We start from the raw sequence: 27,495 nt of genomic DNA, 5'->3' as shown, positions 1-27,495 counted from the left end.
TATATATATATATATATATATATATATGTATGAGAGAGAGAGAGAGAGAGAGAGAGAGAGAGAGAGAGAGAGAGAGAGATAAGTAATCTGTCTGTAAACATTTGTTGGAAAAATTACTTGTAAATTACCAGTAGCTTTGCAACCCTAACCGTGACACAGGCTGGTCGGTGGTGGTCGACCGACCGCCCTGCACACAGCCTCCAAAGTAGGGTTAGTGTTTAGGAATGAGACCCTTCAATGGGCATTGAAATGGCAAGAGGCCAAGAGAAAAAATTGTAATAAAAAGTGTTCAATAAAAAAGTATTCTCGTGGCTATGGGGCCATCTTACAACAGCTCAGTGAAAAGACTGACCGAGCGCCTTGGTTGACCCATACTTGTCCATTCAACATTTAGAGCACTCTGTGACACTAAAAGCGTCCACATGCTTCCCAGCCGAAACAATTCAGTAGATTTGTGCATATATTATATATTTCAATTTTTAAAGCCAACATCACAGTGTACAGGTGGGTGAAATCCGATAATAAACAGTATATTGCACTCATCTGTATTATAATGCAGGAATACACAACAGAATATCCTACAGGCCTACGCTAATTTAACATTGTAGCATTGACCTCACCTACAGTACACCTGCCTTCCAATTGATTCCCATCCATGTGTTTAGTGTTGACTGGATGGAGGGACGGATGGATAGAGATAATGGATAGAGATAATGGATAGAGATAATGGATAGAGATAATGGATAGAGATCATAGATAGAGATCATGGATAGATATCATGGATAGATATCATGGATAGAGATCATGGATAGAGGAGGGATGAACGGTATCATGGTGCCCGGCACAACAAGCCACTTAACGCTGTTCCGTTTACTGGACTGGATTAGCCTTCTACTGAGGGATCACATTAATTATAGTGATCCACGTATACCTAGCTAAACAGATGTGTTCAACAGCATGGACTCAACATAAGGGTTGGAGTTGATTCCATTTCAATTCAGTTAGTTCGGGGAGTACATTGGAATTTCAGTTGACTTCCTGAATCAAGAGGGCTACTGACTCAATGTTCATCTACTAAGATCAATGACAGTAAGGGGGTTATAATGAAGTTCAAAGACCGTACACCAAGACAACACTGTATTTCCTAACTGAGATTTCTCTTCATTATTTTCCTTTTTTAGGACAATTTTAGACTCATTTCTTTTCACTCTTTCAAGTATAGCATATTCACATAAAACATGTTAAATGTGGGGAAAAAAACTATTGAGGTCAATTGAGTAGTAGGTGTTCCGGGTGGACTCTATATCTATGACCATATAAATAGATTAAGAAGTTCTATTTCTATGGTCCAGACTCTCTAGTATGCCTCAGTCCTAGACAATAGGAGTCAAATGTATAGAAAGTCTTTGCTATTAGATATTATGGGTATGAAATGGACCTCCGTCACAGTGGTGCGTTTCACCAATGCATGGCTTTAACATTTAGACTCTTATTTCTTGTCTCTTTCTCTCTTATGCCGTTCTTTGGTCAGCCATTTGGAATGAAGTGATTCACCAAAAGCTGTCTCCGACATGCGCTGGTCGCTGCCGCCAATACTCTTGTTACTTTCCGATGGAAATTCACAGTTTAAGCCTAAAATCCAAACTATATAGTAAAAACAGAATAACAAAATGAGATAATTTTTTAAAATTGAACCTTTATTTAACTAGGCAAGTCAGATCAGAACAAATGCTTATTTTACAAGGTCGGCCTACACCGGCCAAACCCTCCCCTAACCCGGACGACGCCAAATGTGCGCGTCCCTATGGGACTCCTGATCACGGCCGGGTGTGATACAGCCCAGGATCGAACCAGGGTCTGTAGTGACACCTCTAGCAGTGCCTTAGACCGCTTCGCAACTTGGAAGCCCTCCAGATAGAATATGATGAAAACAAACTCAAATGGTCTAGGACCGGGAAATACTGTAAAGCAGACAAATAGCACATTGTACTTTGGCTACGTTTCAATCTGTTCAGGCCAAGGTCAAACAACTCACAAACAATCACCGATCTCATGAGAAAACCGGAACGTAAAAGGTCTCGCAAACTTTTGCTATGTTTTTGCAATAGCTCCATACTTCGAGTAAATATTTGTAAAAAAGGTAATAGTATTTTGGAACAGCATTGTACATGACTTGAAAAAGGCATACCACAGCTCTATTACACACAGCAAAAGCAGAAGACACGGTCAAAGTGACAGTGAGTGTCTAGCATGGACACTTGGAGGAGTGGTAGGGAGGGGTAACATGGGGAGAAACAAAATTGCCCTCAGCCTCCAGCAGGTTTATTGTTCCTTTCATCAAAGAAAAAGCCAGAGAGAGCCATATTCACGGCAGACAGTCTATATTAGAATGGTGCGCCCCGGTGAGACAGAGAGCAAGCTCCGGTCACTGCCTCTTCCATTTCTCACCCCAGCCTGGCCCTCTCGTCCGCCATATCACCCTCCTCACCCTTCTCACCGCCACTACATAACATCCGTTAGAATAACCTTTAAAGACCCAATCTGTGACATATACAGCTGTCGTTATCATTTAAATCCCTGTTTGAGAGTGGCTACACTTCTGTAGCAGCCCTATCCCTCAGCTTTATAGCAAACCAAGTGGTGGAGCTGCCATTTTGGTGTTTTTCAAAGTAAGGAGTGAGCCTTTAACCAGAATCAATGGGGCATCCTGTTTGTTTATTAGCCTCTTAAGAAATAGGCAGTTAAACAGTAATGACCACAGTAAACACGTATTTTCATTCATTGCCCTCAAAGTGGACCAAAAGGAAAAGTCAATAGAATGCACAGGCAATAATGAAGATACGGACATCCTAACGACGTTAACAAATGAAAAGGGACTACGTGTTTGGGTCTATTTACACCAAGAACTACAGATCAGAGGGTGGAGGATTTAAGTTTGTGAAGTCGCAAACCAATGAAACCACAGACCCAAATGGCACCCTATTCAATATCTAGAGCACGTATGACCAGGTCCCACAGGGCTCTGGTCAAAGTAGTGCACTATGTAGGGAATAGGGTGCCATTTGGGACGCCACCTGGGGGTCTCCCTCCCTGCTACACTTCCAAGTCTACATCAAAGTGTGGATGTTTGAGATAGGGTGAGGGAAAACTTGGTAAATTCATGCAATCACTTGTATCTTCAAAAAAAGACACTGATGCAAGTGTCATGCATTCCGCCCTACTGGATTGTTTGGTTGTTGCAATCATACATTTTGGAAAGCCGTTGACTGAAACTGTGATCATAGTTTGGTTTGGATGATCTAAAACACCCGATAAGTGTGAATGCTTCCAGGATGATGTTGACACAAAGGTTGATAGAACCATAGAACCCATCAGTCCCGTTACCCAAGAGGCATTGGGGACCAGGCCAGGGGTTGGCGGAGTAGTTTGCATGGTCCTGTGTGCCTGTGGCCCTGAGGCTCAGTTGGTAAGACGCTATACACACCAACTGGCTGTGGGTTCAGTTCCCGCAGGGATCCCATAGGCCTACACACACTAAAAACGACTGTCTTCAGCATGAAGTCGCTTTGGAGGAGGTGAGGTGGGAGGTGTTGTTATTTCTCTGTGTAACGCTTGTCGTGGGTGGAAGAAGAGGAGGACCAATGCGCAGCGTGGTAAGTGTTCATATTGTTTTAATACGAATAATGAACACTGAACAAAAACAATAAAACGACAAACGAACACTCCTGTACGGTGAAACAAAACACAGAACAGAAAATAATCACCCACAAAACACAATGAAAAACAGGCTACCTAAATATAGCTCCCAATCAGAGACAACGACTGACACCTGCCTCTGATTGAGAACCAAACTAGGCCCAACACATAGAAATCTACCAACAGAACAAAACATAGAAAAACAACATAGAATGCCCACCCCAACTCACGCTCTGACCAAACTAAAATAAAGACATAACAAAGGAACTAAGGTCAGAATGTGACACTCTGTCAGTGAACGATGGTGGAGGCATTCTATCTGTAAACCAGTGGTACCCGGGGAAGCAGTCAGATTGGGGAAGCGCAGTGCTGCTATCACTCTCTCCCAGGGTTGGGTTTGGGTATATATAATGGGTTAATCCCGTGGTAGTTTGACTCGGGCGCCAAATGCTTAATGGGATTTTAACATTGAAGACGAGCATGGTGAATCCAACCCTCATGTTGTGGACCTATTCTACTCTGTTTATTAATTACAGTAGCTATCAGGGAGCGAGTGCCAATGTTTAAGCAGATCGGAAATAGAAATCACAGGAAATCTTGGACATAAATTGAAACATACTACAACACACATAAATAAATGTATACATTTATGTATTAAATATCTCTGTACTTCTCAGCTTGACAACTCTAATCCATGGATCGGAATAGTGCACTCTACTCTGGAAGTATGTGTTGAAAGTAATAGATCCATGTACCACAAATTAAACTGGAGAGCACTGTGCCTCAAACATCTGATGAGTTGTGTTCCCGGGGTGAACAAAACGGCGCATATCCAGTTACCACAGAAAGGCGTGTACTGGGTACCACGTCCTTTTTACAACCAGAAAGAAAAGAGATCCGACAACTTGGTAAGGAAATACAGTGTCTCCTTTCCCTGGGACCCATCTCACCTTAACCTTGTGGAGCTCGGGAACATGAGTAGGACAGAGGATGGCAAATACTAGCAACACTGAGGCAGATTCAAAGTCAGGGTTTGACCTTACAACAGCGTAGGGGAGAGGAGGGTGAGATAGGCTTGCGTTAAAAATGGCACCCTATTCCCAACATAGTGCACTATATTTTGATCAGGGCCCATAGTCAAAAGTAGTGCACCACATAGGAAATAGGGGGCCATTTGGGACACACCCAGTGAGTAATGAATATTCCACTAGGAGGACTCCAGAGGGCTATCGTCTGGTGTTCTATCATCTCTTAAGATAAAAAAAGAGAGAGAGCGAGAGAGAGAGCGAGAGAGAGAGAGAGAGAGCGAGAGAGAGAGCGAGAGAGAGAGCGAGAGAGAGAGCGAGAGAGAGAGAGAGAGAGAGAGCGAGAGAGAGAGCGAGAGAGAGAGCGAGAGCGAGAGCGAGAGAGAGAGCGAGAGAGAGAGCGAGAGAGAGAGCGAGAGAGAGCGAGAGAGAGCGAGAGCGAGCGAGAGAGAGCGAGAGCGAGCGAGAGAGAGCGAGAGCGAGCGAGAGAGAGAGAGAAAGAGAGAGAGAGAGCGAGAGAGAGAGAGAGAGAGAGGTAGATGGAGATCATAAAGTAATCTGCTCTCAGGGAGGTGATTGGTCCTTTATCTGAGCAGCTCAGCTATAAACTCTGGATATCATCCACTAAAAATATTGCATGTATGGGAAATGGAACCAATTTAAATATCCTAGGCTTAGATATCTTTCAATCCCCACCATTCAATCATGTAAATTAGAATTTTTCATGAAAAAAAGACCTATTCTCCGTTGCATAAAATCCATGGATTAAACATAAGATTTTTTTAACTGAGACCAGCCATAGAGGAGACAAATTCTCCAGTAGGACCTTGAGCTCTCATCGTCCGCAATTCAATCTATTATTCTACAGGAAATTTGATGAAAGCTCTGGTGAATATATGAGGATTTTTGTTTTAACGACTCTGCTCTGTTCCCCTCGACACACCCGTTAAATATCAAATCAAACCATTGAAGAGCAGACTTCAAAACCAGCTATATGAAGTCTCACTTTTCCCACTCAAAGAGCTATCCCAACTACATAAACTCCCCTTCAATGACGAAAAACGGAAATCCTGAGTGTTGCATTTGTCCTCACGAGGTGGTGTGTAGGCAGCGTGCGCTCTGTCACCCAGCTAGCCCTTTGAGTAACATGTCTGCTTACGGTAGCTTCTCTCAAAGAGAACTATGGGCCCATATTCACAAAGGGTCTCAATTGCTGATATAGGATCAGTTTTGCCTTTTAGATTATAATGAATACAACTCTATAGACAAGGGTAACTGATCCAAGATCAGCAATCCTATTTTGAGATGCTTTTTGAATACGGTCGTGTGTCATTTGTCCTGTGGGGCCAGGGAGCTAGGCCAGAGGCTCCAAACCAGACAACCTCGAACGGTACGTTGTTCATTAGATCTGGACTCCTTTCAACCTCAGCCAACACTCAAATACCACAGCTAACCAATGGTTGGTTGGGCCACTAACGGGACCAAAAACCATGGCCTATTTAATAACTGACTCGTATTGACTGTGAGAGCCTTCTAATCTCATTGTCCTTTTTAGCACAGTTCCAGCAACGATGGTGGATTCGAAACCAGACCAGCTCAGTACAGCTTGGCTTGGCTCAGTAGTCTGAAAGGTTTTCAATGCACCCGCCCCTTCTATCTCCAGTTCATCTCTTACCCAGAATTGGCCGGTTCTCCGAACTCTAAAAATATAGATCAGATCACCAGGACACATTCAAAGACCTGCAAGCACACAGACAAGACAGACAGACCAGACCAGACAGACAGACCAGACAGACAAGCTCTCTGGTGCCCCAGACAGACCTCTCAGCCACACTGGCCGTTTGATTGGGTTATCAAGCCCAGCCAGCCTCTGAGGTGGCTGATAAATGAAGTCACGATTCATCCCTCCATCCTCGTCACTGCTGGGGCTAGAAGCGGGAATTGCCTCGGTGACAATGACATTCTTTCAGAGCCACCAAAGAGCAAGTCGAGCTCTGAGTCAGAGAAGCAGGGAAGGAGGGGGGACTACAGACAGAGGAAAGAGATTACACTGATTTCTATTCCACTGTAGAGTGTTTGATCTTAAATTGCTCTGGTATAGGAATGTATTCCCGTCAACTCGCTGTGTCGCTGTGGCTGTTGTCCTCTCGGTGCCGATTATCTTTAAGTCTTTTATTCATGCGGTGGTTTTCGCACGCAAAGTGGCCCGTTTTGTGGGAGATCAAGAGAAGACGAAGGATATAGAGGAAGAATGCGGAACAGACAAAAAACGTTTGAACCACTATTATAAACATAAATGCTAGGCTAAAGGTCACTCGTATACAGCCTTAGTACTGTGACCTTTCCAAAAAACGAATAATCGAAATGACGTCCCAAATCCTGATGTGCGGATTACAAGTCATCGAAACACAGTATTAATCACGTGAGTGTAATATAATGAGGTGACGAGTACATCCCAATTACTGTTCGCGTAGTGGGAGTATTGAGATTACACGTAGGGTTATTAATACGTCAAGCTGTAAACAAGTCTCTCAGGGAAAATTCAAAACAACATTCCCGATGCCAGCTCTGCACCCCTCTCTCCCCTTCATTGTCTTCTTACCCATTCCCTTCTTCCAAGTCACTAACTGCTATACGGGCTTGGAGTTGGTAGGGATTGGTTTGGTACATGTCCAATATGTTTTAAATTAGAAAAACTAATCAAAATGGGAACATAGGGATGAAATGAACTAAGCAACAGTCCTCTCAGAGTAATAACAACGTTCCTGATGACAGCTCTGCCCCCAACTCCTTCCCTTACCAGTACTCACTGTGGCAGCACCCTCGCCTGAGAGATGAAAAATTATCCATAGCTGACAGAGTGCATTAGACTCTCAGCAAACATGGCTAATACTCATTGTTCTGACGCTGGAGCTGATTAATCCGTTTGAATGTCCCTCAACATGTGACCTGGGGATCAGAGCGCCCGATTGGGCGTTACCAAGAAAGGGGGAGTGGGTTTACTGGGGGACTACTTTTAGGATTCTACTTCGTTTTTGACCTCAATCTTCTCTAATCATTTTGAAGCCATAGACAAACAAAGATTATGGTGGTGTATAGATTATGCTTTTAAACAACGCGTCACACAGGCAGGGAGGAGAACAACAGAAAAACACCAAGCAGAGGCAGCATTGTTTTTTGTTGTAAAGAAATCTCAAAAGGGACATGGATTGGAACATTTATCTGGGGCTGAACGGAGATGGAGGAAGGGAAAATCTCTGATAGACTCGCAGTAGGATTTGTTTACCATCCCATTTCTTTGTCTCGTCCCCCAAGGGGAGAATTTTCCCAGGATTCCCGTGGCTGTGTTTGGGGTTTTAAGGGATGAAAAAAGGCAGAAGGAAGAAAAGCTCATTGGTTTCAGCATCTATCTAGTGCCACAGAAACAGGGAAAGAGAGCCAAGCTGTCATCCCAGTTGGATTAAGAGTCCTTCAGTAGTGGATGCTGAGCTGGTGACATGGTCCCTAACCATGGAGCGGGGACTGGGGGGGTGGAGATGGGGGGTCTGGGGGGGGGGTGGAGACGGCAGCGGTGTTAGGGAACGAGGACCTAAATGAGCCACAAGGTTCAGTCGGCCTCCTGAACCATAGAAAAGCCCCTTTGTCACCTTTATTCATGTGCTGGCAGCTAGGTGTCTACCTTCATCCGGTTAAATCAATCCCTGTTGCATGTGATGGGTCTAGAAAAATGAAACCAACCGTCTTATTTAACCTTTATTTCACCAGGTTATCCTCATGAGGTCAGCTATTGGAAAATACCTATTTGTCAAGGGATAAAGCTGCGCTAAGCTCTCACTCTGCTGCCTATAACACATACTGTAACTCCACACGTGCGCCACTACACCATAGTTTATATACAGTGGTGACATAACATCCATTTAACGCTGCAATATGTCACTTTTTTTGGAGCACCGACCAAATTGACATAGAAATGTGAATTATAGATCTGTCACTCTCATTGAGAAAACCTCTAAGAAGTGGTAGATCTGTTCTAGGTGCGCTATTGCTATGCTTCCTGTGCAGAGAGTTTCATTTTTGCGTCTTTTACTTTCGGTTTTGTACACCAGCTTCAGAAACTGAAAAAACGATATTTTTGTTTGTGGAAAATATATTTCACAGCGGTTTAGATGGTATGATGAGTCTTTACACCATACTTATACACAAACAGAAATAAAATAAAATAAAATTGTATTTGTCACATGCGCTGAATACAACAGGTGTAGACCTTACCGTGAAATGCTTACTCACAAGCCCTTAACCAACAGTGCAGTTCAAGAAGAGTTAAGAAAATATATACAAAATATATACAAATAAAATAAAGTAACAAAAAATAAAATGTAACACAATAACATAACAATAACAAGGCTACATACAGGGGGTACCGGTACCGAGTCAGTGTGCGGGGGTACAGGTTAGAGGTCAATTGTATATGTAGGTAGGGGTGAAGTGACTATGCATAGATAGTAAACAGAGAGTAGCAGCAATGTACAAAACAAATGGAGGGGGGGGGGGGGGGGTCAATGTAATAGTCGCGTGGCCATTTGATTAATTGTTCCGCAGTCTTATGGCTTGGGGGTAGAAGCTGTTTAGAAGCCTCTTGGACCTAGACTTGGTGCTCCAGTACTGCTTGCCGTGCGGTAGCAGAGAAAACAGTCTATGACTTGGGTGACTTGAGTCTCTGACTCAAGGCTTTCAAGGCTTTGTCGTGCCCTCTTCATGACTGTCTTGGTGTGTTTGGACCATGATAGATCTTTGGTGATGTGGACACAAAGGAACTTGAAACTCTCGACCTGCTCCACTACAGCCCTGTTGATGTTAATGGGGGCCTGTTCGGACGCCTTTTCCTGTAGTCCACAATCAGCTCTTTAATCGTGCTCACATCGAGGGAGAGGTTGTTGTCCTGGCACCACACTGCCAGTTCTCTGACCTCTTCCCTACAGGCTGTCTCATCATTGTCGGTGATCAGGCCTACCACTGTTGTGTCGTCAGCAAATTTAATGATGGTGTTGGAGTCGTGTTTGACCACGCAGTCGTGGGTGAACAGGGAGTACAGGAGGGGACTAAGTACACATCCCTGAGGGGCCCCAGTGTTGAGGATCAGCGTGGCAGACATGTTGTTGCCTACCCTTACCACCTGGGGGCAGCCCGTCAGGAAGTCCATGATCCAGTTGCAGAGGGAGGTGTTTAGTCCCAGGGTCCTTAGCTTAGTGATGAGCTTCTTGGGCACTATGGTGTTGAACGCTGAGCTGTAGTCATTGAACAGCATTCTCACATCCTTTTGTCCAGGTGGGAAAGGGCAGTATGGAGTGCGATTGAGATTGCATCATCTGTGGATCTGTTGGGGCGGTATGCGAATTGGAGTGGGTCCAGGGTATCCGGGAGGATGCTGTTGATGTGAGCCATGACCAGCCTTTCAAAGAACTTCATGGCTACTGAGTGCTATGGGGCGGAAATCATTTAGGCAGGTTATCTTCGCTTCCTTGGGCACAGGGACTATGGTGGTCTGCATGAAACATGTAGGTATTACAGACTCAGTCAGGGAGAGATTGAAAATGTCAGTAAAGACACTTGCCAGTTGGTCCACGCATGCTTTGAGTACACGTCCTGGTAATCCATCTGGCCCCGCGGCTTTGTGAATGTTGACCTGTTTAAAGGTCTTGCTCACATCGGCTACCTAGAGCGTTATCACACAGTCATCCAGAACAACTGGTGCTCTCGTGCATGCTTCAGTGTTGCTTGCATCGAAGCGAGCATAAAAGGCATTTAACTCGTCTGGTTGGCTCGCGTCACTGGGCAGCTCATGTCTGGGTTTCCCTTTGTAGTCCGTAATAGTTTTCAAGCCCTGCCACATCCGACGAGCATCAGAGCCGGTGTAATAGGATTCAATCTTAATCCTGTATTGGATTAAGAGAATTTAGGAGAACTATTAGAATTTTAGCAGCCATGAAATGGCGGAGCGATTTCTGCATAGTGCATTTTTTTCCTAAGAGATAACTACATCAACCACAGAGCATGGGAGTGTTGAAGGAAGCCGGTGGTTGGTTTAATGTCATTCTTTCTTGGCAGGCCCAAGCCTGGCTCTTTAAATCTTAGACTTGAAAAGCGTGATAAGGGCTGTGGTGGCACATTTGCTGAGCAATTAGACAACACAAGTGGGCCAAGCTTCTATGTCAACAGAGAGGGGGGACGAATGGGGGACAAAGGGGGAGGAAGGAGGGTGATGGGTTCTTCTTAAGCCTATGCGAATGAGAGGATGGAAGCATGAGAATGTTCTCGGGAGCGTTCAAGTGCACGCTTCCTTCCCTAAAGAACCTACTTCCACAGCATCCTGCTGCTAGGGTAGCACTCCTGTCCTGCTGTCTGTCTCAATGGACAGACTAGAGGACAGCGTCATGCAGCTGCTGTGGCATTCTCCCACTGTGACCCTCTTCAGAGCAGGTGTCCCTTTCTCGCACATATCTGCCGCCCATGCAGGACTTGGCATGAGCCTGGGGCAGGGGCTGGATTTGGGGATGGAGCATTGGCCGAGGCTGAGGTTGGGGTTGGGGATGGAGCTGTGGCTGAGGTCAGGGCTGGGGCTGGCTATAAGCTGAGATTGTTTTCCTCCACTATAAAATCTCTGGTCTTCAAAGAAATATCCAGATCTTCTCTTCAAGCAGAGATCCAGCCAGTGCCCAGGCTTGTATTCCAGACTCCCGAGTCCCCAGCCCCCTGATCCGGCAGCACCCCCCTACTTCACAAGAAATGCTCCAAGAACAACGGCCCAGCCAGTGGGGACGGGGCAAAAACAGACCCTCTTTTGTTCCCCTTGCCCCTTCTCAGCGTTCCATTAGGTACGTGACCCCCCCCCCCCAAAGCTTCCACACACCCCTCGCGTCCACCCTTCTTCCCCCCTTTCGTTTCTCCCCCCTCTTCTTTCCACTGGGTGGTAAAAAAGCTTTTTTTTAAGTAACTTGTGAGGAGGACGCAGAGAAGCAAACTAACAAACACATCCTTCATTCCTTCAACCCCCTCCCTCTCAACTTAGTCTTGTTCATGTCACAGAGAATAAATTCAGTAAGTCAGGTTGTGAAGAATGAATCCCGGTGTTAGTTAACTGCCTGGAAGCTCAAGTGGTTCACGCTACATTGTTCAAATCAAAGATGGTGGGTTTGTCTGTTAGTTTGGTTTCTATTGGGTAGGGGGAGCACAGAACATTAAACCCACAACACCACATTCTATTATCGTCCGATTCCTCGCCGCCCACTTTAAAAAGGAGGCTTTCCGCTAGTTGATCCCTCACAGTCCGTTTGAACAGAAAAGAGCATCGCTTCACCTTTGTTCTCACTGAGGGGTGTAATAATCCTTACATGGGAGGGTGATAATACCGTATCCCGGGGTAACCTTGAGCGATTGGGTCGGACGGCTATAATGGCATAATAACCTGACATGGGTAATAATTCAGTAACAGTGGGGGGCGACTGACCGTTGACTGACTAACTACTCCTTTAACGCCATCTGTCCTAGCAACCAAACAAATGACCACAAGTTAATAAAAACAGTTAGGTATTAAAGAGCACATTTATAACAATAGTTTTTTCACTTTGGACCGCTATTTCAGCTAGTAGCTAGGAGGGACCAGGGCTGACCAGACCATTGACTGACCACTCCTGTAAATAAGACCTCTGTCCTAGCAACCAAACACCGTCCTGGCCTGGGATTCTTGACCACAAAGTCATATAGCTAGCTAGGTAATAAGGAGCACACATATAGCCTAACACTACTATAACCCGTTGAGTAGCTCCAGGTTTCTCGCGTGTTTTATGTATAGTACAATGAGCCAAACAATATCCTATTACTTGATGTTGGTGTAATGAGTTACACAAGGAATCTCGAGAAGAAAGCGCCATTGTTGACCGCGACAGTGAGAATGAGCCAAAATAGATTGTTTCTAGTCGAGACAATCGTGTCTGAGTCAGGCCAGCAGCAGTCTGATATCACAAGGTATGGATCACCTAACCTCGCCTCTTTTTCTAAGTCATTACAAATCCAGGTCTATGACCTAAACAACAACAGTGTGCAGCTGTGAGGAGAGCAAAGGACAGGACAGGAATCTGTCAATCCCCATTAGCACCAGTGGCTAACCAAGTGTGAAACTCTAATTGTGCTTCACCAGCTTGTCACTACTCAGGCATGTGTGTATGTGTATATATGTGTGTGTGTGTGTGTGTGTGTGTGTGTGTGTGTGTGTGTGTGTGTGTGTGTGTGTGTGTGTGTGTGTGTGTGTGTGTGTGTGTGTGTGTGTGTGTGTGTGTGTGTGTGTGTGTGTGTGTGTGTGTGTGTGTGTGTGTGTTTTCCTGCTTGCCTCTCTAAGCAGATTTGTATACAGGCATACATTTATTAAAGGCCCACTGCAGTCAGAAACGTGATTTCCTGTGTTTTATACATATTTCTACACTATGAGTTTGGAATAATACTGAAAATTATGATAATGCCCTTTTAGCGTAAGAGCTGTTTGAAAAGGCCGCTGGAAATTTCAGCTTTTTTGGTGGGATAGTTTTGGCCTGCCTAGTGTGATCACCTAGAGGTAAATGAGTTAATAGACCAATAAGAAAGAGAGTTCCAAACCGCTCTGCCAATAACAGCCCATTTTCAGTTTTCCCCTCCCCACTCCCAGACAGTCCTAGCAAAATTCTGGCTGGAGAATTTGCTCTTTGCTAAGAAGCTATTTTTGTTTCTTTTAGACCATTTTCATTTAAAACAATCCATGTAAGGTGTCACTGTTACGCAGAAATGGTTTAATATTGAGATAAAAAATGGCTGCCAATGGACCATTAAAAACAGTGATACATCCAGCTCCATGTAGTGTCTGTTGAGCAGGCAGAGACAGCCAAGCAGCAGCGAGACCGAGAGAGGGATATCCTTCACTGTCACCCTGTGGTCCGCACAGAATTAAACAGAACAGTATTATATGGCTGCGTCCCAAAGGGCATCCTATTCTCTACATAGTGCACTACTTTTGAACAGAGCCCTGGGAATAGGGGTGTGTATAATCAGAATAGGGTGTCATTTTGGGATGCACACTGTGTTTCAATGGTGGTCCCTCTAATGAGACATTCATCTGCCGGCAGTCGGCAGTGAGGAGGACAGGGGTGTGACAGAGAAACTAGACTAAAGCATTTTCACTGTGACGCTTGCCTGGCCCTATGGGAACACACATACACACACAGAGACAGGCCCAGACCCTGGTGACACTAATGGATGTACATGGGCCTCTCTTACTCGCCTGGGATTACTTACATCAGAGCAGGTCAGCCGGCAGTAGCAGACATTCATATTATTGAGTGGCAGACCGGCTACATTCAGATCATTGCTAAATCATTTTCTCCATTCAAAGCAAGAGTGCACTTTCACTTCCTGTCTGACTGACTGACCTGTGAGGACATACTGTATAACTACAAATGGTAACCCCCAGGGTACAAACATGTGTCGTACAAGCAACAACCTCTGCGACACAAAGAACAATCAATACTGTAGGTCTGTGTTGTTTTTGTAAAGAAAAACTCCAAAGAAAGCGTCAAGAACGGCATGATCAAAAGTAAACTATTCGGACTAGTAATATCTGCCTTTACTAAACGGGCACAACTCCACAAGTGTGATTCCATGATGTGATTCAATAGCTCCAAATGAACCGCCTTGGCTCTAAAGTCTCTCCACACTTCCGTCCTGGACAAATAACGGTTGATTTGACGCACGCAGTCTTCCCAAAAAGAACATTGAAATATGAACGTGTCATAAAAGTTGATATTCAATTCTTCCGAGGAACCGCTATGACATCAGCATGACTAGAACAGCCTGAGAGCGTTGGTTGTATGACTGAGAAACATTGTCCTGCTGTCTTGGAGGGTGGGGGGGGGGGTAGTTAGAACACAAGCTAGCGACTGCCTGGCAGACGACCGGAGCTAGAGAACAAGTCACTTCTCACAGAATAGTCTGCATGCTTCACCAGCCCACAGTGTTGAATAAGTGGCATTTTCCTCTTCTACACCCCAGCCTTTCCCATCGCTCTGAGGACTGGCCACTGCTACGTAATCATCTGCTGGGAAACTGGGACTCTCGTAATGCCACATACATATAAACGCGTGCATGAAAACAAAACACACACACACACACAGAGACACACACATGTTCAACAGCTGCACACACAGACACACACACACACACACACAACACCACAGATACCACAACCAGTAAATGGTAATTATGGTGATCCCTTACAGTTATGCAAATCTCCATGTGGCACTGGAGCTGGGTGAGAGTAAAGGCCAGATATCTAGGTCACCAGCCTGGTAGGTCACTGTGTATTATCTTGTCCCATTTTCAACAATGGCCGGTCAAGTGAGCAACAATGGTCTGCCAGTCGACAGCTGTCAACTAAACCGTAAAAGTCACTGAGACGATAGAAGGAAGTACAGAAAGGTTGAAAAATGACCGGAACATCAAAGGACAACAAGATAACCGGTTGTTTTTCCTCCGTTTTCACCGTAGTGTCCCTTTAAGACAGCTGCCAGAGGGGGTCTCTCTGGGTCACAAATCTGTAAAGCAATGGTAACAAACTGATCTTACAATTAGATCAAGTATAATCCATGGTAAAAAAAATTTTTTTTTAAGAAACACCAGGGCAGGGTACACAAACAACAATCCACAATAGGAGATACACACACATTTTTGGGGGCGCCCTCTCAGAATGAGTGCAGATGCCATAGGGTAGGTCAGGGACTTGTTATCTACTTGAGGAGATGAACAATAGTCTACTCAGGCTGAATAAACATACCTAGAAAGTGTGTCACAGCGAGAAGAGCACCACTACACAGACAATAAAAGCATTAGTCATTCATTGTTAGTCGTTAGCATTGTATTCATTGGACTGAGAAGTAAAAGTGCCGCGTGTTTTTGTGTGTGTTTGAGTGTGTGTGTGTGTGTGTTTCTGGAAAGTGAGTGGCGAGTGTTTGGTTGTGTGAGTTTGTTTGTGTTGAAGGGGGGCACTGGGTACACTATGAATGAATTAAGCTTGTCTGACAAGGCGACAGAGTGGGAGGGAAGTAGGGTAAGACATGGGTGGGAATGTTTTTGCAGTAATGCAATTGTTTGGCTTGATTATTAACGTCTCAAATACATGACAATACACAATTATAACAATGACAATTTCGAGAAAATGGAGTACGCTAGATATTGGTGTGGACACATTAAACGAAATACACATTTGATTTGCACCCTTGCATTTTGAGAAATCGTATCAAGCGTGACATTTCGCATGTGAAATAACAGCAAACGCATGATTTCATTTCGATCAACTGACCAAATCTACTCAAATACCAAACTTGAGTTATGTGCGTAGGCTCTTTACACGACTGCATTACATATTGTCCAACGCTCTGCTCTGCTCCCTCTCTCTCTCTCTCTCTCGTTACAACGAATACAAGAATTTGTGGAAAACCTTCAGTGAAGTTTAAAAAAAAAAAAAAAAAAAAAGGATTGTCACGCGCATAGCGGCACACACATTTGGGGTGCTGTAGAGTGCGCCTTGGGTTGACTATCATTTGATAAACAGCCATAACCTACAAAGGAACAATTGATGCCATCGCAAGTCTAACATTGTTGACAACTGTCCACCTAACCAACCACACTGATGCACAGACTGATGTACAGGGCTGTAGGACCAATACACAGACTCCCGATGTGTCCCAAAGCTAGCTATAGGCTACACCTGTTCTGAGTAATATACCACATTTCTGTATCACATAAGAAGTAACCTAAATACTGCTACTGGTTCCATATATAGGCTATACAACATGCAATTTAATTGGCTCCGGCAATTTAATGAACACAATGATTCGTTTTTTGATAGCCTAAAGCCAACATCTATCCTACGTTCACACGAATAAACTCCGGAATGAACGACAGCGTCATACGACTCTCATTCTGCCTTTGGGATGTTTTGGCATAAAAACATTATTTACTTAACTAACCTGCAGTGTACGGTGCGCAATACAATGGATGCGCGCGCTCTCTCTTCCAGGTTCTTGCAGTAGAGTGCTATTTTTCCCCGGTGCGTATTTTTAGTTGGAACCGCGTCCGTCCGTTGAGCTTCCACTTGCCTCTGCTGCTTGACTGGTCCTCTCCTCCTCTCGCAAGATAGCGCGCGAGCCGCAGTACTCTTCAAGCGCGCACACTGCAGCGCCGCTGCGGACGGATGGGGGTGGCCTCGAGCGCTGGACCAATTTGACAAAATACGTTTCCAAATTCCAAATCTGTCTCCAGTTTCTTTCAACATCACAGATGGAGAACAGCTGTAAGGGGTAAAGGATCATTGTCATGTGTGTGCGTACTGGTAGCGAAGTCAGGTGCAGGAGAGCAGAGATTTGTGAACAGGCGCACACTTTATTGAGGAAAAAGTGCAAAACGCGCAAAATAGTCACAAGAATTATGTTTAACAATAAACATCTTCGTGAAATACCATGGAAAAAACAAACCAGTCTGGCGCATCAACAAATAACACATAACACAAACAATCTTAAACAAAGACATGATGGGGAACAGAGGAATAAATACATGTAGATTGATTGGGGAATGAAAACCAGGTGTGCAGGGAACAAGACAAAACAAATGGATACATGAAAAATGGAGCGGCGATTGCTAGAAAGCCGGTGACGTCGACCACCGAACGCCGCCCGAACAAGGAGAGGAGCCGACTTCGGCGGAAGTCGTGACAATCATGCAGGCTAAAATAACTGTACATGCTGTGTTTTATAAATGATTCCCTGTTGCTATTGTATTAATCATCTTCTTGAAATGAGAGGGGTGATCGAAAGCTTATTTACCATTTTAACCATTTATAAACAATTTATAATCCAACAAAGCAATTACTTTTTTGGACGTATGTGTAATGATGAATTATAATGGAGGGGCATAAACAAACACAACATATTTACAGTATGTAATGTTTGCCTATTATCCGTCACCCTTCAGGCATAAACAGTAGGACTATACATTAGTGCCTCTATTTGCAGTATTTCTCAATTTAAAAAATACACAACATGTTGTCTGAAGTTTAAAAAAAATCGGAACTGCTGGGCAGGTCTGTCTCACTGTCTATGCAATTGGATAGAGAGCAATCACTGCAGCTGTTCACCCCATGTTACTGGGGATATACCAGAGGTAAAGGGCTGTTCATATTGCAACCATACATCGGGCTCCCGAGTGGTGCAGCAGTCTAAGGTACTGCATCTCAGTGCTAGAGGTGTCCCTACATACACCCTGGTTCGATTCCAGGCTGTATCACAACCGGCCGCGATTGGGAGTCCAATAGGGCGGCGCACAATTGGCCCAGCGTCATCTGGGTTTGGCCGGAGTAGGCCGTCATTGTAAATAAGAATTTGTTCTTAACTGACTTGAATAGTTTAAAAAAATAAAAATAAATATTGAATGCCGGGTCACCAGTATGACCAAAATCATGAACCACTTTTTTTTGTTCAAGCTCTCAAGAACTGTTGTCCGCTAAAGATGAAAACAATCTGTTTGCATCTGCCATATTGTCTGTCCAATATCCAGACGACCTGTCCCTAGAGATTTCTATACAGTTCATCTGTTTCCGTAACGTGTTGAGGCCGGCAATTAAGGAGAATGAGAGGCTCAATTAAAGATATTGCAGAACAGCTGTATTTGAAGCACCACTCCCGTCTACCCAGTTTCCCTGATTTTTCGACAGCGATCAAGCTGTTTTTACCATCCCTGTAACTGTCGCTTCTGAGGAGAGGTCGTTTTCTAAACTAAAACTCATAAAGAATTGCCTAAGAAGCATTAGGCTCTCGGTCTAATATGTGCTGAGTAAGCTCCACTCATTGCACTGGCACCGTCATTGCCTTGACCACAGCATTTGTTCACCGATAACCCCTTATACTTTCAATCAGTTGCATTTTTTTTTTTCAAGGTCTTTCAGTCAGATTCATGAAGCCCAAGAAACAAACACTTAGCTTCCTAGTACATGGAAGAAGAAAAAAATGAATGACTTTTTGGAGGGTTACTGCGGGGGTTGCCCGGTACTCCAGTTTTCAGAACTCAGGATAAGACCCAGATACAGACAGCTAGAGTCACAGATGTTTATTGACCCAAACAGGGGGCAGGCAAAAGACAGGTCAAAGGCAGGCAGAGGTCTGTAATCCAGGGCAGAGTGAATAAGGTACAGAACAGCAGGCTGGCTCGGGGTCAGGACAGGCAGAGGTTTGTAAACGGGTCAGAGTCAGGCAGGTATAGAAAGGCATGCAGGCTCGGGGTCAGGGCAGACAGAATGGTCAGAACCGGGGAAACTAGGGAACAGAACTTGAGCAAGCAGGGAGACAGGAAAACACGCTGGTAAGACCTGACAAGACGAACTGGCAACAGACAAACAGAGAACACAGGTATAAATGCACTGGGGATAATGAGGAAGATGGGTGACACCTGGAGGGGGGTGGAGACGAGCACAAAGACAGGTGAAACAGATCAGGGTGTGACACCAGTGATTGCACCAATAATCATGATGATGCAGTATCCTATGGGATGATCCCTTTCACATCTAAGGCGGCTCTGATGATCTGGTCATGTGGCTCTTGAAAGAAGGACATTTCCTTTCAATTCAATCTGGAGCGAGTCAGTGAATCACTCAGGCACAGCCTCTCAGTGCATGTTGATGTTCCAACACATGCATTATCTCTGGTTTAGCACAAGAAGCCATTGGCAGCCTGCCATGGCGGAACCAAAGAATTAGAAGGATTCATTCTAATTCTTTGGATGGAACCAACCACATCATGCTAGACAGTCACTCTACTGGAAATGGTCACTGTCTGCACTCAAGTTACTATGGTGTAATGTTACTCTGTTTGGGAGGGATTAAATATTTCACTTCTGTGTTTGGAGACATTGGATCAGCATTCTTGTCCGGTCTTCTGTTAGTACCTTTCATGTAGGGAAGCTAATGATCCATCATGAATGACATTCATGGGAGTGTGTAAACTTGTATTTTTATTAGCATTTTTGTATGTTCTCTATAGTTACGTTCTTGAAAATTTACCAATTCGGCCACTTGGAGGCCACTTGGGTACATTTCGTGAGGGACATCTGGGTGACTTCATACTAAATGTCATGTAGCTGGCTCATTCTTGAAGTTATTAGTCTGAAACTTTGCACATACACAGTTGCCCTCTTGTGGACACAATCTAAATTACCTTCAGCATCCTATCTGAAAGTATGGCTTGTATTTTTCATGTCAAAGATGATTCAATAAAAATAGAAAATGTGTTTTATGGTTTGTGTTATCTTTTACCAGATCTATTGTGTTATGTTTTCCTACATTCATTTCACATTTAGACAACTTCAAAGTGTTTCCTTTCAAATAATATCAAGAATATGCATGTCCTTGCTTCAGGTCCTGAGCTACAGGCAGTTAGATTTGGGTATGTCATTTTAGGCGGAAATTGAAAAGAAGGGTCTGATCCTTAAGAGGCTTAAATAAGCCTGATTTGGCAAAAAGACAACACCCTTAATTTTGCTTCTAACTACCACACACTGGGAAAACCCGCAAGCTGCCTTACTGTGAGTTAGCCAAATTTAGATTTTTGTGTTATGTTGAGAACTGGAGCATGTAATAATAAAGAAATAACGACTTATAACAAAAAGTGGCAAAAAGACAACACTTCCCTTTCATTTTGGGTTGCATCCACCACATACAAGCTGTCTGGCTGTAATATAGAGAACTAGAGTGTGTAATAATGAAATAAGGATGACGAAATTAGAACAATAGTGACATTTCCACTTTATCTCCAAGGAACGGAAGTAACTGATCCAACATTTGAGAAATAGGGCCGGATTAAAGTCATAATACACGGGAAATTATCTCTATGCGCCACTTGTCTTCAAACCATCCCACTGCTGTTCAGATTTGGATACAGAAAAGCATTATTGGTCCAACAAAGGGCAATCTGATTTGCTATTGTATGAAAAAAATGTAGAAAAAAACAGATAATCAATAAAAAGCACAATAACAGGATTTCAGAATGAATACATACCATGAACTACTCGATAAAGTGTAGCAGTCAGTGTATCCAGTCCTCCTCTCCTGTACCCTGCAATTCTGTTCAGTTGTAAGGGACCAGGGAAATTACTGGCCTATAATTAAGGCCTTTTGTTATTACTTAATTAAGTCACAATTTTTCTATGGATTAGAATGGGATGGCCGATCTAGTAATTATATTTCTATGTCTTCAGTCCTGTCCTCCTACATCCTCCTATACACTGCAGCCCTTATGCTCTTTACGAGTAGTAAGGGGCCTGGAGACTCCTGCTACTGTATGCGTCTCATAAAAATATAATTTCTATTGACTTGAATGGGGATGCCCATTGTAGTAATTATTGTCTATTTCTTCAGTCCTACACCTGCAGCCCTACTTATTATCAGTTGTAATGGACCATGGTATCCATGCTATGTTTTCCATAGAAATGTAATTACCACAATTACTATCATTATATTTCTATTGAATTAAATGGGGATGCCCATTCTAGTAAATCTATTTCTGTCTTCAGTACTGCTCCTATACCCTGCAGCCCCGCTCATTATCAGTTGTAAGGGACTCCGCCCAGTACCACGTTAGAAAATACTGCAATTATCCTACCCTCCTCTCCTCTCAGACTGCCTGCAGACACGTCTGTGGATCATCTCAGTCCGAGTAAAATGTTCACTTCATTTCCTCCTGGATGCAAGTTATCTGGAAAACACTCAAAGGACGATTACTGTAGGAGTTCATGTATAGAGTATGGGTAGCTATATGGATGAATGGCCCTCTAGCATGAGCCTACCTGACCTCATTGTTGAGATATAAAGGCAGGTGTAACAATGTAGGTCCTGTTAATGTCCGGCCCTGAGCTCCAACCAGAGGACCCTCTGAAGAACGACACGTCACATTCAATCCCCATCCATATAACACAGACTCAGAAAAGCCCCGAAAAACAGACATGTACCTTACTCATCATTCGTTCGATGGCGCTAAATTAAACATGTATCATGAATCTGGTGCATGCAAGCTGAGAGAGTGCAGGCTTCATCACAAGCCAGGAGCCGGGTCTGTTTTCTGAATGAGTCAGTGTTTACCTGCCTTGTCACAACAACGAGCTAGGGAGAGATGAGCACAGAGACGCGAGACGCACTCACACAGAACCATCGTTGCCAAGGAAGCCGACCATGAAATAACCTGGCGGGGATTCTAATGAATGCGATCCTATCTGAATGATGATTATATAACTACATCAGAACCACAGATCAAAGGGCTGAACTGAGGCCCAAACACACATCAAAACACAAGTATAATGTCAGTATCTATTGTCGGTGCGCTGACTTTATACTGTATACTCGCCGGTGTTAACTTTAGAGTTTTGACATGCACCTCAACGGGAAGGCTGGCGGATACACCGCCCTACTGCTTAATGTTGAAACCGTAGACAGATAACTCCCTTCTTTAGGCTCCTGACAAAGTTTAGAAGGGCCTATAGTCTCATATACTTAGTGTCGCCAATTGTTCCGTCATTGTCAAGCCGTACAATATGCAGTATACAGATTCCTGTGGGACCAATGATGGTGTATATAAATATCAACGTCTATGTATGGGACTAGGCTGAGAGAGAAGGCTGAAATAGCCTACTGTATAAGCGACATCCTCTATCTAAAACAACTCATCCCCCCCGATCCACTATTCACTTCAACACCAATTAAGAGCTATTGAGCAAGGATATTCACTTCGGCTGAATCCCAGGGATAATTGAGCGCCAGTGACACCCCAAGCGTAAAAACAACATTACATAAGTGTTCAGATGGAAGGGAGTGAGAACACCGCGTCTGTCAAAATCCAAATCTAAATACACATCAAAGACGTGTTCTCAAAACCAATAGGAAAATGGCGAGTACCATTGATATGGTACTGTAATTCCATTTCAATGAAAGCACCGCCTGCCGTTACTGTCTGACATGTCTGTAGCTGTTATCTTCGTGAGTCATTATTTCCAAACCCAATTATTGTACGTTCCCAGAGGAAAGGTAATGACTACAGCAACAATAGCAGAGCTGTTGGTACATAGAGCAATCTAGTTGTATCTTATCGGAGCCTAGATATGAGATTTCTCATCATATGTAATGATTCATGTTAATACATTATGGGGGTGGGGGTGTGTGTTCTGACACAAGTACGGACTTTGCTGTGCCTCCATGCGTGTAAGCAGGTGCTGGAGAGGAGAGCTGTGGCCGCCCAGTGTTAAAGCTCTAGGGATGGGGGGAATGTGATCCATCACAGGGTAGCAGGTACCTCTGTCTTGGTTATCCAGGTGTCTGAGCGTCTGAACAGAGACTTGCACAGTCATCTCTTCTCACCTTCTCCTTTTGGTTGCATGCGTGACACAGCTGGCTCAGGAAAACACCTTCACACACATACGCACGCACACACACACACAGGCAACAGCTGGCGGCTTCTCATGTGTGTCGATAGTTATATAAGTGTGAATATATAAATATGAATCCCCCATAAGCTCAGTAGAATCCCAGTAAATTGAACACCCAGGGAGAACGCTTAGGCCTCTGCATTTGCAGTGTATTTACATTGCAGTGGGATTTATAAGTGGTTGTGAATGTGCGTGTGTGCACGTGCCGTGTCGCCCGCGTGAAGACATTGTTAAACAAACGCTAACGAAAACACAACCAGAACACACCCTTCCTCCTCGATGAACAAGTTGTCCCGTGAATTGAAAAAACAGCAGCGCTCAAAAGATAACGATCGTAATAACGAGGCAAGAAGAGACAGTGTTTCAGTGGCGCATTTTAATTACACAACACACACACTCCAGACCTGAAATCATTCAAATACTTTAAGCGTTTGCTTCAGCTTGCCTGGAGTGCCAGTTGGACGGGGTTTGTCGAACTATTCTGTTGGTTCCATTGCATCAGGCAAGCTCAATCAAGCACAGCTAAAGTATGCGATACTGTTTGAACCCAGGTCTGTAGGAAAACGGCACATTGGAGATGGGAAAGTGCTCATGATAACCTGTTATGAGTGGCTCCATGACATCTATAACATCTAAAACATTGCTCATGCGGATAAATGATGAAAGAATCTAAATTACACTGAGCAAAAGACAATCTAAAAATCGAAACAAAAAACAGCATTGGATTAAAATCTCCTCGAAAGCTAAAATAATACTGAATTGCAAGACTTCATTCTTGTTCATTCGTGAGCATTTTCAATCTTAATGCATTTTCAAACTATACCCAACAAAAATATAAAGGCAACATGTAAAGTGTTGGTCCCATGTTTTATGAGCTGAAATAAAAGATCCCAGAAATCTTCTTCATGCACAAAAAGCATATTATCTTTCAGATGTTGTGCACAAATAGTTTTACATCCCTGTTAGTGAGTATTTCTCCTTTGGCAAGATAATTCATCCATCTGGCAGGTGTGGCATATCAAGAAGCTGATTAAACAGCATGATCATTACATAGGTGCACCTTGTGCTGGGGGACAATACGAGTTTCTTTTACAGAACACCACAGATGTCTCAAGTTTTGAGGGAGCATGCTGACTGCAGGAATGTCAACCAGAGCTATTGCCAGAGAACTGAATGTTAATTTCTCTACCTTAAGCAGCCTCCAACATTGTTTTAGAGAATTCATTAGTACGTCCTCACAACCGCAAATCACGTGTAACCACACCAACCCAGGACTTCCACATCTGGCATCTTCATCTGCGGGATCATGTGAGACCACCACCCGGACAGCTAATGAAACTGTAGGTTTGCAGAAGAAATTCTGCACAAACTGTCTGTTATTTAATTAGGCAAGTCAGTTATGAACAAATTCGTATATACAATGACAGCCCACCCCGGCCAAACCCGAACAATTGTCTGCCGCCCTATGGGACTCCCAATCACGGTCAGATGTGATACAGCCCAGATTTGAATCAGGGACTGTAGTGACACCTCTTGCACTGAGATGCAGTGCCTTAGACCGCTGTGCCACTCGGGAGGCAGGCATAAGCTAAGGACAACAAAAACAATTGCATTTTAACAGATGTTATTGCGGGTGTAGCGAAATGCTTGTATAAGCGCCATCCTCTATCTAAACCACTCATCCCCCCATCCACTATTCACTTCAAAACCAATTAAGAGCTAATGAGCAAGGATATTCACTTCGGCTGAATCCCAGGGATAATTGAGTGCCAGTGACACCCCAAGCGTAAAAACAACATTACATAAGTGTTCAGATGGAAGGGAGTGAGAACACCGCGTCTGTCAAAATCCAAATCTAAATACACATCAAAATGTGTTCTCAAAACCAATAGAAAAATGGTGAGTACCATTGATATGGTACTGTAATTCCACTTCAATGAAAACACCACCTGCCGTTACTGTCTGGCATGTCTGTAGCTGTTATCTTCGTGAGTCATTATTTCCAAACCCAATTATGGTCCTAGAGGAAAAGTAATGACTACAGCAACTGTAGCAGAGCTGTTGGTGTGTAGAGTTTGAATCGAGTTTGAATGCACAGAGAGAACGTGATGAGATACTGAAGGCACATTGCCGTGCCATTCATCTGCCTCCATCACCTCATGTTTCAGCATGACAATGAATGGCCCCATGCCACAAGTATCTGTACTGTAATTCCTGGATCTGTAATTCCTTTGAGCATGTTTGGGATGCTCTGGATTGATGTGTATGACAGCGTGTTCCAGTTCCCGCTAATATCCAGCAACTACGCACAGCCATTTAAGAGGAGTGTGACAACATTCCACAGGCCACAATCAACAGCCTGAACAACTCCATGCGAAGGAGCATGAGGCAAATGGTGGTCACACCAGACAATGACTGGTTATCTGATCCACATACCTACTTTTCAATTTAAAGATATCTGTGACCAACAGATGCATATCTATATTCCCAGTCATGTGAAATCCATAGATTAGGACCTAATTCATTTGTTTCAATTGACTGATTTCCTTACACGAACTGTAACTATTTGACATTGTTGCATGATGCATTTATATATTTTTTCTGTGTATAATTACAATTTTATAATAGTAATACACATAGTCAAGTCATTATTCTAATGATGCATTCTTAAAATCACACAGAGGAGTGAACATTTTACGGCTTATACATCCATATACAATACATAAGCTATCCATCCTGATTAGACCTCTGACCTCTTCTACAGTATATGTCCAAAAGTACACCCTGATGTACAGTTGAAGTCGGAAGTTTACATACACTTGGTCATTAAAACTCGTTTTTGAACCTCTCCACTAATTTCTTGTTAACAAACTATAGTTTTGGCAAGTCGGTTAGGACATCTACTTTGTGCATGACACAAGTCATTTTTCCAACAATTGTTTACAGTCAGATTATTTCAATTATAATTCACAGTATCACAATTACAGTGGGTCAGAAGTTTACATACACTAAGTTGACTGGGCCTTTTAACAGCTCGGAAAATTCAAGAAAATGATGACATGGCTTTAGAAGCTTCTGATAGGCTAATTGACATAATTGGAGTCAATTGGAGGTGTACCTGTGGATGTATTTCAAGGCCTACCTTCAAACGCAGTGCCTCTTTGCTTGACATCATGGGAAAATCAAAAGAAATCAGCCAAGACCTCAGAAAAAAATTGTGGACCATCACAAGTCTAGTTCATCCTTGGGAGCAATTTCCAAGCGCCTGAAGGTACCACGTTCATCTGTACAAACAATAGTACGCAGGTATAAACACAATGGGACCACGCAGCCGTCATACCGCTCAGGAAGGAGACGCGTTCTGTCTCCTAGAGATGAACATACTTTGGAGCGAAAAGTGCAAATCAATCCCTGAACAACAGCAAGGACCTTGTGAAGATGCTGGAGGAAACAGGTACAAAAGTATCTATATCCACAGTAAAATGAGTCCTATTTCGACATAACCTGAAAGGCCGCTCAGCAAGGAAGAAGCCACTGCTCCAAAACCGCCACAAAAAAAGCCAGACTATGGTTTGCAACTGCACATTGGGACAAAGATCGTACTTTTTGGAGAAATGTCCTCTGGTCTGATGAAACAAAAATAGAATTGTTTGGCCATAATGACCATCGTTATGTTTGGAGGAAAAAGGGGCAGGCTTGCATGCCGAAGAACACCATCCCAACCGTGAAGCACGGGGGTGGCAGAATCATGTTGTGGGGGTGCTTTGCTGCAGGAGGGACTGGTACGCTTCACAAAATAGATGGCATCATGAGGAGGGAAAAATTATGTGGATATATTGAAGCAACATCTCAAGACATCAGGCAGGAAGGGTCAATAACCCCAAGCATACTTCCAAAGTTGTGGCAAAATGGCTTAAGGACAACAAATTCAAGGTATTGGAGTAGCCATCACAAAGCCCTGACCTCAGTCCTATAGAAAATGTGTGGGCAGAACTGAAAAAGTGTATGTGAGCAAGGAGGCCTACAAACCTGACTCAGTTACACCAGCTCTGTCAGGAGGAATGAGCCAAAATTCACCCAACCTATTGTGGGAAGCTTGTGGAAGGCTACCCGAAACGTTTGACCCAAGTTAAACAATTTAAAGCAATGCTACCAAATACTAATTGAGTGTATGTAAACGTCTGACCCGCTGGGAATGTGATGAAAGAAAGAAATGCTTAAATACATAATTCTCTCT

At 43.8% G+C, this 27,495-nt stretch overlaps 1 protein-coding gene across 15 annotated transcripts in view; it reads right to left on the bottom strand.

The window, feature by feature from the left end:
* Positions 1–16,955, bottom strand: part of LOC129866676 (neuronal cell adhesion molecule-like) — a 110,563-nt gene extending 93,608 nt beyond the window's left edge. For 9 of the 15 annotated variants that reach the window (XM_055939464.1, XM_055939474.1, XM_055939475.1 and 6 more), the window contains exon 1: positions 16,769–16,955. The gene's annotated coding sequence lies outside the window, so the exon portion shown is untranslated. The remainder of the gene's footprint in view (positions 1–16,768) is intronic. The other 6 variants (XM_055939470.1, XM_055939476.1, XM_055939478.1 and 3 more) reach the window with 1 other exon arrangement.
* Between the last annotated feature and the right edge of the window lie 10,540 nt (positions 16,956–27,495).

Source organism: Salvelinus fontinalis, chromosome 12 (genome assembly GCF_029448725.1).
Source record: "Salvelinus fontinalis isolate EN_2023a chromosome 12, ASM2944872v1, whole genome shotgun sequence".
Lineage (NCBI taxonomy): Eukaryota > Metazoa > Chordata > Actinopteri > Salmoniformes > Salmonidae > Salvelinus > Salvelinus fontinalis.
This window is presented reverse-complemented; position numbering and strand designations above follow the sequence as displayed.